Here is a 13,738-nt window from a genome sequence, read left to right as displayed (position 1 = left end):
ACTGGGATGATGACGTTTAATGGGATGATGACGCTTTACTGGGATAGTGACGTTTTACTGGGATGATGACGTTGTACTGGGATAATGACGCTTTACTGGGCTGGTCACGCCTTACTGGGATGATGACGTTTTACTGGGATAATGATGTTTTACTGGGATGGTGACGTTTTACTGGGATAATTACCTTTTACTGGAATGGTGATGTTTTACTGGGATAGTGACATTTTACTGGAATGATGACGCTTTACCGGGGTGGTGACGTTTTACTGGGTTGATGATGTTTGACGGGGATGGTGACGTTTTACTGGAATGGTGATGTATTACTGGGATAATTACAATTTACTGGAATGATGACGGTTTACTGGGATAATGACGTTTTACTGGGATGATGACGTTTTACTGGGATAATGACGTTTTAGGGATGGTGACGTATTACTGGGATGGTGATGTTTTATTGGGATGGTGACGCTTTACTGGGATACTGACGTTTTACTGTGATGATGAAGTTTTACTGGGATGGTGACGTTTTCCTGGGATAATGACGTTTTACTGGGATGGTGACGTTTTACTGGGATGATGACGCTTTACTGGGATGATGACGTTTAATGGGATGATGACGCTTTACTGGTATAGTGACGTTTTACTGGGATGATGACGTTGTACTGGGATAATGACGCTTTACTGGGCTGGTCACGCCTTACTGGGATGATGACGTTTTACTGGGATAATGATGTTTTACTGGGATGGTGACGTTTTACTGGGATAATTACCTTTTACTGGAATGGTGATGTTTTACTGGGATGGTGACGTTTTACTGGGTTGATGATGTTTGACGGGGATGGTGACGTTTTACTGGAATGGTGATGTATTACTGGGATAATTACAATTTACTGGAATGATGACGCTTTACTGGGATAATGACGTTTTACTGGGATGATGACGTTTTACTGGGATAATGACGTTTTAGGGATGGTGACGTATTACTTGGATGGTTACGTTTTATTGGGATGGTGACGCTTTACTGGGATACTGACGTTTTACTGTGATGATGCGCTTTACTGGGATGGTGACGTTTTACTGGGATGATGATGTTTTACTGGGATGATGACGCTTTCCTGGGATAATGACGTTTTACTGGGATGGTGACGTTTTACTGGGATGATGCGCTTTACTGGGATGGTGACGTATTACTGGGATGGTGATGTTTTACTGGCATGGTGACGTATTACTGGGATGGTGATGTTTTACTATGATAATGATGTTTTACTGGGATGGTGACGTTTTACTGGGATGGTGACGTTTTACTGGGATGGTGATGTTTTACTGGGATGATGGCGCTTTACTGGGATGATGACGCTTTACTGGGATGGTGACGTTTTACTGGGTCCGTGACTCTTTCCTGGGATAATGACGTTTTACTGGGATGGTGACATTTTACTGGGATGGTGACGTTTTACTGGGATAATGACGTTTTACTGGGATGGTGACGCTTTACTGGGATGATGACGTTTTACTGTGATGGTGACGCTTAACTGGGATAATGACGTTTTAGTGGGGTGGTGACGTTTTACTGGGATGGTGACGCTTTACTGGGATTTCGACGTTTTACTGGAATGGTGATGTTTTACTGGTTTGGTGACGCTTTACTGGGATGAGGACGTCCTCTTGGGATAATGACGTTTTACTGGAATGGTGACTTTTTAATGGGATGATGACGCTTTACTGGGATGATGACGCTTTACTGGGATGATGACGTTTTACTGGGATGATGATGTTTTAATGGGATGATGATGCTTTACTGGGATGATGACGCTTTACTGGGATGGTGATGTTTTCCTGGGATAATGACGTTTTACTGGGATGGTGACGCATTACTTGGATAATGACGTTTTAGTGGGGTGGTGACGTTTTACTGGGAAGGTGACGTTTTACTGAGATGGGGATGTTTTACTGGGATAATGATGTTATACTGGTATAATGACATTTTACTGGGATAATGACATTTTACTGGGATGGTGACGTTTTACTGGGATAATGACGTTTTGCTGGGATGATGACGTTTTATGGGTATAATGACGTTTTACTGGGATGATGATGTTTTAGTGGGATGGTGACGTTTTACTGGGATGGTGGCGCTTTACTGGGATGATGACATTTTACTGGGACGTTGACGTTTTACTGGGATGGTGACGTTTTACTGGGATGGTGACCTTTTACTGGGATAATGAGGTTTTACTGGAATAATCACCTTTTACTGGGATGGTGACGTTTTACTGGGATAATGACGTTTTACTGTAATGATGACGTTTTACGGGGATAATGACATTTTTTGGGGATTTTTGACGTTTTACTGGGATGATGACGCTTTACTGGGATGGTGACGCTTTACTGGGATGATGACGTTTAATGGGATGATGACGCTTTACTGGGATAGTGACGTTTTACTGGGATGATGACGTTGTACTGGGATAATGACGCTTTACTGGGCTGGTCACGCCTTACTGGGATGATGACGTTTTACTGGGATAATGATGTTTTACTGGGATGGTGATGTTTTACTGGGATGGTGACGTTTTACTGGGTTGATGATGTTTGACGGGGATGGTGACGTTTTACTGGAATGGTGATGTATTACTGGGATAATTACAATTTACTGGAATGATGACGCTTTACTGGGATAATGACGTTTTACTGGGATGATGACGTTTTACTGGGATAATGACGTTTTACTGGGATGGTGACGTATTACTTGGATGGTTACGTTTTATTGGGATGGTGACGCTTTACTGGGATGGTGACGTTTTACTGGGATGATGATGTTTTACTGGGATGATGACGCTTTCCTGGGATAATGACGTTTTACTGGGATGGTGACGTTTTACTGGGATGATGCGCTTTACTGGGATGGTGACGTTTTACTGGGATGGTGACGTATTACTGGGATGGTGATGTTTTACTATGATAATGATGTTTTACTGGGATGGTGACGTTTTACTGAGATGGTGATGTTTTACTGGGATGATGGCGCTTTACTGGGATGATGACGCTTTACTGGGATGGTGACGTTTTACTGGGTCCGTGACTCTTTCCTGGGATAATGACGTTTTACTGGGATGGTGACATTTTACTGGGATGGTGACGTTTTACTGGGATAATGACGTTTTACTGGGATGGTGACGCTTTACTGGGATGATGACGTTTTACTGGGATGGTGACGCTTAACTGGGATAATGACGTTTTAGTGGGATGGTGATGTTTTACTGGGATGGTGACGCTTTACTGGGATAATGATGTTTTACTGGGATGGTGATGTTTTACTGGGATGATGACGTTTTACTGGGATTTCGACGTTTTACTGGAATGGTGATGTTTTACTGGTTTGGTGACGCTTTACTGGGATGAGGACGTCCTCTTGGGATAATGACGTTTTACTGGAATGGTGACTTTTTAATGGGATGATGACGCTTTACTGGGATGATGACGCTTTACTGGGATAATGACGTTTTACTGGGATGATGATGTTTTAATGGGATGATGATGCTTTACTGGGATGATGACGTTTTACTGGGATGGTGATGTTTTCCTGGGATAATGACGTTTTACTGGGATGGTGACGCATTACTTGGATAATGACGTTTTAGTGGGGTGGTGACGTTTTACTAGGAAAGTGACGTTTTACTGGGATGGTGACGTTTTACTGGGATGGTGACGTTTTACTGGGATGATGACGTTTTACTTGGATAATGACGTTTTACTGGGATGGTGGCGTTTTACTGGGATGGTGACGCTTTACTGGGGTAATGACGTTTTACTGGGATAATGACTTTTTAATGGGATGGTGGCGCTTTACTGGGATGATGACATTTTACTGGGACGTTGACGTTTTACTGGGATGGTGACGTTTTACTGGGATAATGACGTTTTACTGGGATGGTGACATTTTACTGGGATGATGACGCTTTACTGGGATGGTGACGTTTTACTGGGATTATGATGTTTTACTGGGATAATAACGTTTTACTGGGATAGTGACGTTTTACTGGGATAATGACACTTTATTGGGATGGTGACTTTTTACGGGAGTGGTGACATTTTACTGTGATGATGACGTTTTACTGGGATAATGACGTTTTACTGGGATGAGGACGTTTTACTGGGATGGTGACGTTTTACTGGGATAATGACGTTTTACTAGGCTAATGAAGTTTTACTGGGATAGTGACGTTTTACTGGGATGATGACGCGTTACTGGGATGGTGACGTTTTTCTGGGATGATGACGTTTTACTGTGATGATGACGCTTTACTGGGATGATGACGCTTTACTGGGATGGTGACGTTTTACTGGGATGGTGACGTTTTACTGGGATGATGACGTTTTACTGAGATGGTGGCGCTTTACTGGGATGGTGACGCTTTACTGGGATGGTGACGTTTTACTGGGATGGTGACGTTTTACTGGGATGATGACGTTTTACTGGGATGGTGACATTTTACTGGGATGGTGACCTTTTACTGGGATAATGATGTTTTACTGGAATAATCACCTTTTACTGGGATGGTGACGTTTTACTGGGATAATGACGTTTTACTGTAATGATGACGTTTTACGGGGATAATGACGTTTTACTAGGCTAATGAAGTTTTACTGGGATAGTGACGTTTTACTGGGATGATGACGCGTTACTGGGATGGTGACGTTTTTCTGGGATGATGACGTTTTACTGTGATGATGACGCTTTACTGGGATGATGACGCTTTACTGGGATGGTGACGTTTTACTGGGATGGTGACGTTTTACTGGGATGATGACGTTTTACTGGGATGGTGGCGCTTTACTGGGATGGTGACGCTTTACTGGGATGGTGACGTTTTACTGGGATGGTGACGTTTTACTGGGATGATGACGTTTTACTGGGATGGTGACATTTTACTGGGATGGTGACCTTTTACTGGGATAATGATGTTTTACTGGAATAATCACCTTTTACTGGGATGGTGACGTTTTACTGGGATAATGACGTTTTACTGTAATGATGACGTTTTACGGGGATAATGACATTTTTTTGGGATTTTTGACGTTTTACTGGGATGATGACGCTTTACTGGGATGGTGACGTTTTACTGGGATGATGACGTTTTACTGGGATGGTGGCATTTTACTGGGATGATGATGTTTTACTGGGATGATGATGTTTTCCTGGGATAATGACGTTTTACCAGGATGATGACGTTTTACTGGGATGATGACGCTTTACTGGGATGGTGACGCTTTACTGGGATGATGACGTTTTACTGGGATGGTGATGTTTTACTGGGATGATGACGCTTTACTGGGATGGTGACGTTTTACTGGGCTGGTCACGCCTTACTGGGATGATGACGTTTTACTGGGATAATGACGTTTTACTGGGATAATGACGTTTCACGGGGATAATGGCGTTTTACTGGGCTAATGACGTTTTACTGGGATGGTGACGTTTTCCTGGGATGATGACGCTTTACTGGGATGGTGACGTTTTACTGGGCTGGTCACGCCTTACTGGGATGAGGACCTTTTACTGGGATGGTGACGTTTTACTGGGATAATGACGTTTTACTAGGCTAATGAAGTTTTACTGGGATAGTGACGTTTTACTGGGATGATGACGCGTTACTGGGATGGTGACGTTTTTCTGGGATGATGACGTTTTACTGGGATAATGACGTTTTACTGGGATAATGACGTTTCACGGGGATAATGGCGTTTTACTGGGCTAATGACGTTTTACTGGGATGGTGACGTTTTCCTGGGATGATGACGCTTTACTGGGATGATGACGCTTTACTGGGATGGTGACGTTTTACTGGGATGGTGACGTTTTACTGGGATGGTGGCGCTTTACTGGGATGATGACATTTTACTGGGACGTTGATGTTTTACTGGGATGGTGACATTTTACTGGGATGGTGACCTTTTACTGGGATAATGACGTTTTACTGGAATAATCACCTTTTACTGGGATGGTGACGTTTTACTGGGATAATGACGTTTTACTGTAATGATGACGTTTTACGGGGATAATGACATTTTTTTGGGATTTTTGACGTTTTACTGGGATGATGACGCTTTACTGGGATGGCGACGTTTTACGGGGTTGGTGACGTTTTACTGGGTTAATGACGTTTTACTGGGATGATGACGTTTTACTGGGATGGTGACGTTTTACTGGGATGGTGACGTTTTACTGGGACCGTGACGCTTTACTGGGATAATGACGTTTTACTGGGATGGTGACGCTTTACGGGGTTGGTGACGTTTTACTGGGTTAATGACGTTTTACTGGGATGATGACGTTTTACTGGGATGATGACGTTTTACTGGGATGGTGGCGTTTTACTGGGATGATGATGTTTTACTGGGATGATGATGTTTTCCTGGGATAATGACGTTTTACTGGGATGATGACGTTTTACTGGGATGATGACGCTTTACTGGGATGGTGACGCTTTACTGGGATGATGACGCTTTACTGGGATGGTGACGTTTTACTGGGATGATGACGTTTTACTGGGCTAATGACGTTTTACTGGGATGGTGACGTTTTACTGGGATGGTGACGTTTTACTGGGATAATGACGTTTCACGGGGATAATGGCGTTTTACTGGGATAATGACGTTTCACGGTGATAGTGACATTTTACTGGAATGGTGACATTTTTCTGTGATAATGACGTTTTACTGGGATGATAACATTTTCATGGGATGATGACATTTTACTGGGCTAATGAAGTTTTACTGGGATGGTGACGTTTTTCTGGGATGATGACGTTTTACTGTGATGATGACGCTTTTCTGGGATGATGACGCTTTACTGGGATGGTGGCGCTTTACTGGGATGTTGACCTTTTACTGGGACGTTGACGTTTTACTGGGATAATGACGTTTCACGGGGATAATGACGTTTTACTGGGATGGTGACATTTTACTGGGATGGTGACCTTTCCTTGGATAATGACGTTTTAATGGAATGGTGACGTTTTAATGGGATGATGACACTTTACTGGGATGTTGACGTTTTACTGGGATCGTGACGTTTTACTGAGATGGTGACATTTTACTGGGATAATGATATTTTACTGGGATGGTGACATTTTACTGTGATGGTGACGCTTAACTGGGATAATGACGTTTTAGTGCGGTGGTGACGTTTTACTGGGATGGTGACGCTTTACTGGGATAATGATGTTTTACTGGGATGGTGATGTTTTACTGGGATGATGACGTTTTACTGGGATAATGACGTTTTACTGGGATTTCGAAGTTTTACTGGAATGGTGATGTTTTACTGGTTTGGTGACGCTTTACTGGGATGAGGACGTCCTCTTGGGATAATGACGTTTTACTGGAATGGTGACTTTTTAATGGGATGATGACGCTTTACTGGGATGATGACGTTTTCCTGGGATAATGACGTTTTACTGGGATGATGATGTTTTAATGGGATGATGATGCTTTACTGGGATGATGACGTTTTACTTGGATGGTGATGTTTTACTGGGATAATGACGTTTTACTGGGATGGTGACGCATTACTTGGATAATGACGTTTTAGTGGGGTGGTGACGTTTTACTGGGAAGGTGACGTTTTACTGAGATGGGGTTGTTTTACTGGGATAATGATGTTATACTAGGATAATGACATTTTACTGGGATGGTGACGTTTTACTGGGATAATGACGTTTTGCTGGGATGATGACGTTTTATGGGTATAATGACGTTTTACTGGGATGATGATGTTTTAGTGGGATGGTGACGTTTTACGGGGGTTGCTGATGTTTTACTGGGATAATGGCGTTTCCCTGGGATGATGACGTTTTACTGGGATAATGACTTTTTACTGGGATGATGATGTTTTAATGGGATGATGATGCTTTACTGGGATGATGACGTTTTACTGGGATGGTGACGTTTTACTGGGATAATGACGTTTTACTGGGATGGTGACATTTTACTGGGATGATGACGCTTTACTGGGATGGTGACGTTTTACTGGGATTATGATGTTTTACTGGGATAATAACGTTTTACTGGGATAGTGACGTTTTACTGGGATAATGACACTTTATTGGGATGGTGACTTTTTACGGGAGTGGTGACATTTTACTGGGATGATGACGTTTTACTGGGATAATGACGTTTTACTGGGATGAGGACGTTTTACTGGGATGGTGACGTTTTACTGGGATAATGACGTTTTACTAGGCAAATGAAGTTTTACTGGGATAGTGACGTTTTACTGGGATGATGACGCGTTACTGGGATGGTGACGTTTTTCTGGGATGATGACGTTTTACTGGGATGGTGACGTTTTACTGGGATGATGACGTTTTACTGGGATGGTGACGTATTACTGGGATGATGACGCTTTACTGGGATGATGACGCTTTACTGGGATGGTGACGTTTTACTGGGATGATGACGTTTTACTGGGATGGTGGCGCTTTACTGGGATGATGACATTTTACTGGGACGTTGACGTTTTACTGGGATGGTGACGTTTTACTGGGATGGTGACCTTTTACTGGGATAATGATGTTTTACTGGAATAATCACCTTTTACTGGGATGGTGACGTTTTACTGGGATAATGACGTTTTACTGTAATAATGACGTTTTACGGGGATAATGACATTTTTTGGGGATTTTTGACGTTTTACTGGGATGATGACGCTTTACTGGGATGGTGACGTTTTACGGGGTTGGTGACGTTTTACTGGGTTAATGACGTTTTACTTGGATGATGATGTTTTACTGGGATGATGACGTTTTACTGGGATGGTGGCGTTTTACTGGGATGATGATGTTTTACTGGGATGATGATGTTTTCCTGGGATAATGACGTTTTACTGGGATGGTGACGTTTTACTGGGATGATGACACTTTACTGGGATGATGACGTTTAATGGGATGATGATGCTTTACTGGGATAGTGACGTTTTACTGGGATGATGACGTTGTACTGGGATAATGACGCTTTACTGGGCTGGTCACGCCTTACTGGGATGATGACGTTTTACTGGGATAATGATGTTTTACTGGGATGGTGACGTTTTACTGGGATAATTACCTTTTACTGGAATGGTGATGTTTTACTGGGATAGTGACGTTTTACTGGAATGATGACGCTTTACCGGGGTGGTGACGTTTTACTGGGTTGATGATGTTTGACGGGGATGGTGACGTTTTACTGGAATGGTGATGTATTACTGGGATAATTACAATTTACTGGAATGATGACGCTTTACTGGGATAATGACGTTTTACTGGGATGATGACGTTTTACTGGGATAATGACGTTTTAGGGATGGTGACGTTTTACTGGGATGGTTACGTTTTATTGGGATGGTGACGCTTTACTGGGATACTGACGTTTTACTGTGATGATGCGCTTTACTGGGATGGTGACGTTTTACTGGGATGATGATGTTTTACTGGGATGATGACGCTTTCCTGGGATAATGACGTTTTACTGGGATGGTGACGTTTTACTGGGATGATGCGCTTTACTGGGATGGTGACGTTTTACTGGGATGGTGACGTATTACTGGCATGGTGATGTTTTACTATGATAATGATGTTTTACTGGGATGGTGACGTTTTACTGAGATGGTGATGTTTTACTGGGATGATGGCGCTTTACTGGGATGATGACGCTTTACTGGGATGGTGACGTTTTACTGGGTCCGTGACTCTTTCCTGGGATAATGACGTTTTACTGGGATGGTGACATTTTACTGGGATGGTGACGTTTTACTGGGATAATGACGTTTTACTGGGATGGTGACGCTTTACTGGGATGATGACGTTTTACTGTGATGGTGACGCTTAACTGGGATAATGATGTTTTAGTGCGGTGGTGACGTTTTACTGGGATGGTGACGCTTTACTGGGATGGTGACGCTTTACTGGGATGATGACGTTTTACTGTGATGGTGACGCTTAACTGGGATAATGACGTTTTAGTGGGGTGATGATGTTTTACTGAGATGGTGATGTTTTACTGGGATGATGGCGCTTTACTGGGATGATGACGCTTTACTGGGATGGTGACGTTTTACTGGGTCCGTGACTCTTTCCTGGGATAATGACGTTTTACTGGGATGGTGACATTTTACTGGGATGGTGACGTTTTACTGGGATAATGACGTTTTACTGTGATGGTGACGCTTAACTGGGATAATGACGTTTTAGTGGGGTGGTGACGTTTTACTGGGATGGTGACGCTTTACTGGGATTTCGACGTTTTACTGGAATGGTGATGTTTTACTGGTTTGGTGACGCTTTACTGGGATGAGGACGTCCTCTTGGGATAATGACGTTTTACTGGAATGGTGACTTTTTAATGGGATGATGACGCTTTACTGGGATGATGACGTTTTACTGGGATGATGATGTTTTAATGGGATGATGATGCTTTACTGGGATGATGACGTTTTACTGGGATGGTGATGTTTTCCTGGGATAATGACGTTTTACTGGGATGGTGACGCATTACTTGGATAATGACGTTTTAGTGGGGTGGTGACGTTTTACTGGGAAGGTGACGTTTTACTGAGATGGGGATGTTTTACTGGGATAATGATGTTATACTGGTATAATGACATTTTACTGGGATAATGACATTTTACTGGGATGGTGACGTTTTACTGGGATAATGACGTTTTGCTGGGATGATGACGTTTTATGGGTATAATGACGTTTTACTGGGATGATGATGTTTTAGTGGGATGGTGACGTTTTATGGGGGTTGCTGATGTTTTACTGGGATAATGGCGTTTCCCTGGGATGATGACGTTTTACTGGGATAATGACTTTTTAATGGGATGATGATGTTTTAATGGGATGATGATGCTTTACTGGGATGATGACGTTTTACTGGGATGGTGACGTTTTACTGGGATAATGACGTTTTACTGGGATGGTGACATTTTACTGGGATGATGACGCTTTACTGGGATGGTGACGTTTTACTGGGATTATGATGTTTTACTGGGATAATAACGTTTTACTGGGATAGTGACGTTTTACTGGGATAATGACACTTTATTGGGATGGTGACTTTTTACGGGAGTGGTGACATTTTACTGGGATGATGACGTTTTACTGGGATAATGACGTTTTACTGGGATGAGGACGTTTTACTGGGATGGTGACGTTTTACTGGGATAATGACGTTTTACTAGGCAAATGAAGTTTTACTGGGATAGTGACATTTTACTGGGATGATGACGCTTTACTGGGATGATGACGCTTTACTGGGATGGTGACGTTTTACTGGGATGGTGACGTTTTACTGGGATGATGACGTTTTACTGGGATGGCGGCGCTTTACTGGGATGATGACATTTTACTGGGATGGTGACCTTTTACTGGGATGGTGACCTTTTACTGGGATAATGATGTTTTACTGGAATAATCACCTTTTACTGGGATGGTGACGTTTTACTGGGATAATGACGTTTTACTGTAATGATGACGTTTTACGGGGATAATGACATTTTTTGGGGATTTTTGACGTTTTACTGGGATGATGACGCTTTACTGGGTTAATGACGTTTTACTTGGATGATGATGTTTTACTGGGATGGTGGCGTTTTACTGGGATGATGATGTTTTACTGGGATGATGATGTTTTACTGGGATGATGATGTTTTCCTGGGATAATGACGTTTTACTGGGATGGTGACGTTTTACTGGGATGATGACGCTTTACTGGGATGATGACGTTTAATGGGATGATGACGCTTTACTGGTATAGTGACGTTTTACTGGGATGATGACGTTGTACTGGGATAATGACGCTTTACTGGGCTGGTCACGCCTTACTGGGATGATGACGTTTTACTGGGATAATGATGTTTTACTGGGATGGTGACGTTTTACTGGGATAATTACCTTTTACTGGAATGGTGATGTTTTACTGGGATGGTGACGTTTTACTGGGTTGATGATGTTTGACGGGGATGGTGACGTTTTACTGGAATGGTGATGTATTACTGGGATAATTACAATTTACTGGAATGATGACGCTTTACTGGGATAATGACGTTTTACTGGGATGATGACGTTTTACTGGGATAATGACGTTTTAGGGATGGTGACGTATTACTTGGATGGTTACGTTTTATTGGGATGGTGACGCTTTACTGGGATACTGACGATTTACTGTGATGATGCGCTTTACTGGGATGGTGACGTTTTACTGGGATGATGATGTTTTACTGGGATGATGACGCTTTCCTGGGATAATGACGTTTTACTGGGATGGTGACGTTTTACTGGGATGATGCGCTTTACTGGGATGGTGACGTTTTACTGGGATGGTGACGTATTACTGGGATGGTGATGTTTTACTATGATAATGATGTTTTACTGGGATGGTGACGTTTTACTGAGATGGTGATGTTTTACTGGGATGATGGCGCTTTACTGAGATGATGACGCTTTACTGGGATGGTGACGTTTTACTGGGTCCGTGACTCTTTCCTGGGATAATGACGTTTTACTGGGATGGTGACATTTTACTGGGATGGTGACGTTTTACTGGGATAATGACGTTTTACTGGGATGGTGACGCTTTACTGGGATGATGACGTTTTACTGTGATGGTGACGCTTAACTGGGATAATGACGTTTTAGTGGGATGGTGATGTTTTACTGGGATGGTGACGCTTTACTGGGATAATGATGTTTTACTGGGATGGTGATGTTTTACTGGGATGATGACGTTTTACTGGGATTTCGACGTTTTACTGGAATGGTGATGTTTTACTGGTTTGGTGACGCTTTACTGGGATGAGGACGTCCTCTTGGGATAATGACGTTTTACTGGAATGGTGACTTTTTAATGGGATGATGACGCTTTACTGGGATGATGACGCTTTACTGGGATAATGACGTTTTACTGGGATGATGATGTTTTAATGGGATGATGATGCTTTACTGGGATGATGACGTTTTACTGGGATGGTGATGTTTTCCTGGGATAATGACGTTTTACTGGGATGGTGACGCATTACTTGGATAATGACGTTTTAGTGGGGTGGTGACGTTTTACTAGGAAGGTGACGTTTTACTGGGATGGTGACGTTTTACTGGGATGGTGACGTATTACTGGGATGATGACGTTTTATGGGTATAATGACGTTTTACTGGGATGGTGACGCTTTACTGGGATGGTGACGTTTTACTGGGATAATGACGTTTTACTGGGATGGTGACGTTTTACTGGGATGGTGACGCTTTACTGGGGTAATGACGTTTTACTGTGATGGTGACGTTTTACTGGGATAATGACGTTTTACTGGGATGGTGACGTTTTACTGGGATAATGACGTTTTACTGTGATGGTGACGTTTTACTGGGATAATGACGTTTTACTGGGATGGTGACGTTTTACTGGGATGATGACGTTTTATTGGGATAATGACGTTTTACTGGGATGGTGGCGTTTTACTGGGATGGTGACGCTTTACTGGGGTAATGACGTTTTACTGGGATAATGACTTTTTAATGGGATGATGATGTTTTAATGGGATGATGATGCTTTACTGGGATGATGACGTTTTACTGGGATGGTGACGTTTTACTGGGATAATGACGTTTTACTGGGATGGTGACATTTTACTGGGATGATGACGCTTTACTGGGATGGTGACGTTTTACTGGGATTATGATGTTTTACTGGGATAATAACG

Source organism: Chiloscyllium plagiosum, unplaced genomic scaffold (genome assembly GCF_037043375.1).
Source record: "Chiloscyllium plagiosum isolate Xiang-an unplaced genomic scaffold, Cpla_swu_hap1 HiC_scaffold_1, whole genome shotgun sequence".
Lineage (NCBI taxonomy): Eukaryota > Metazoa > Chordata > Chondrichthyes > Orectolobiformes > Hemiscylliidae > Chiloscyllium > Chiloscyllium plagiosum.
The sequence above is the reverse complement of the archived record's forward strand: the minus strand, read 5'-3'. Positions refer to the sequence as shown.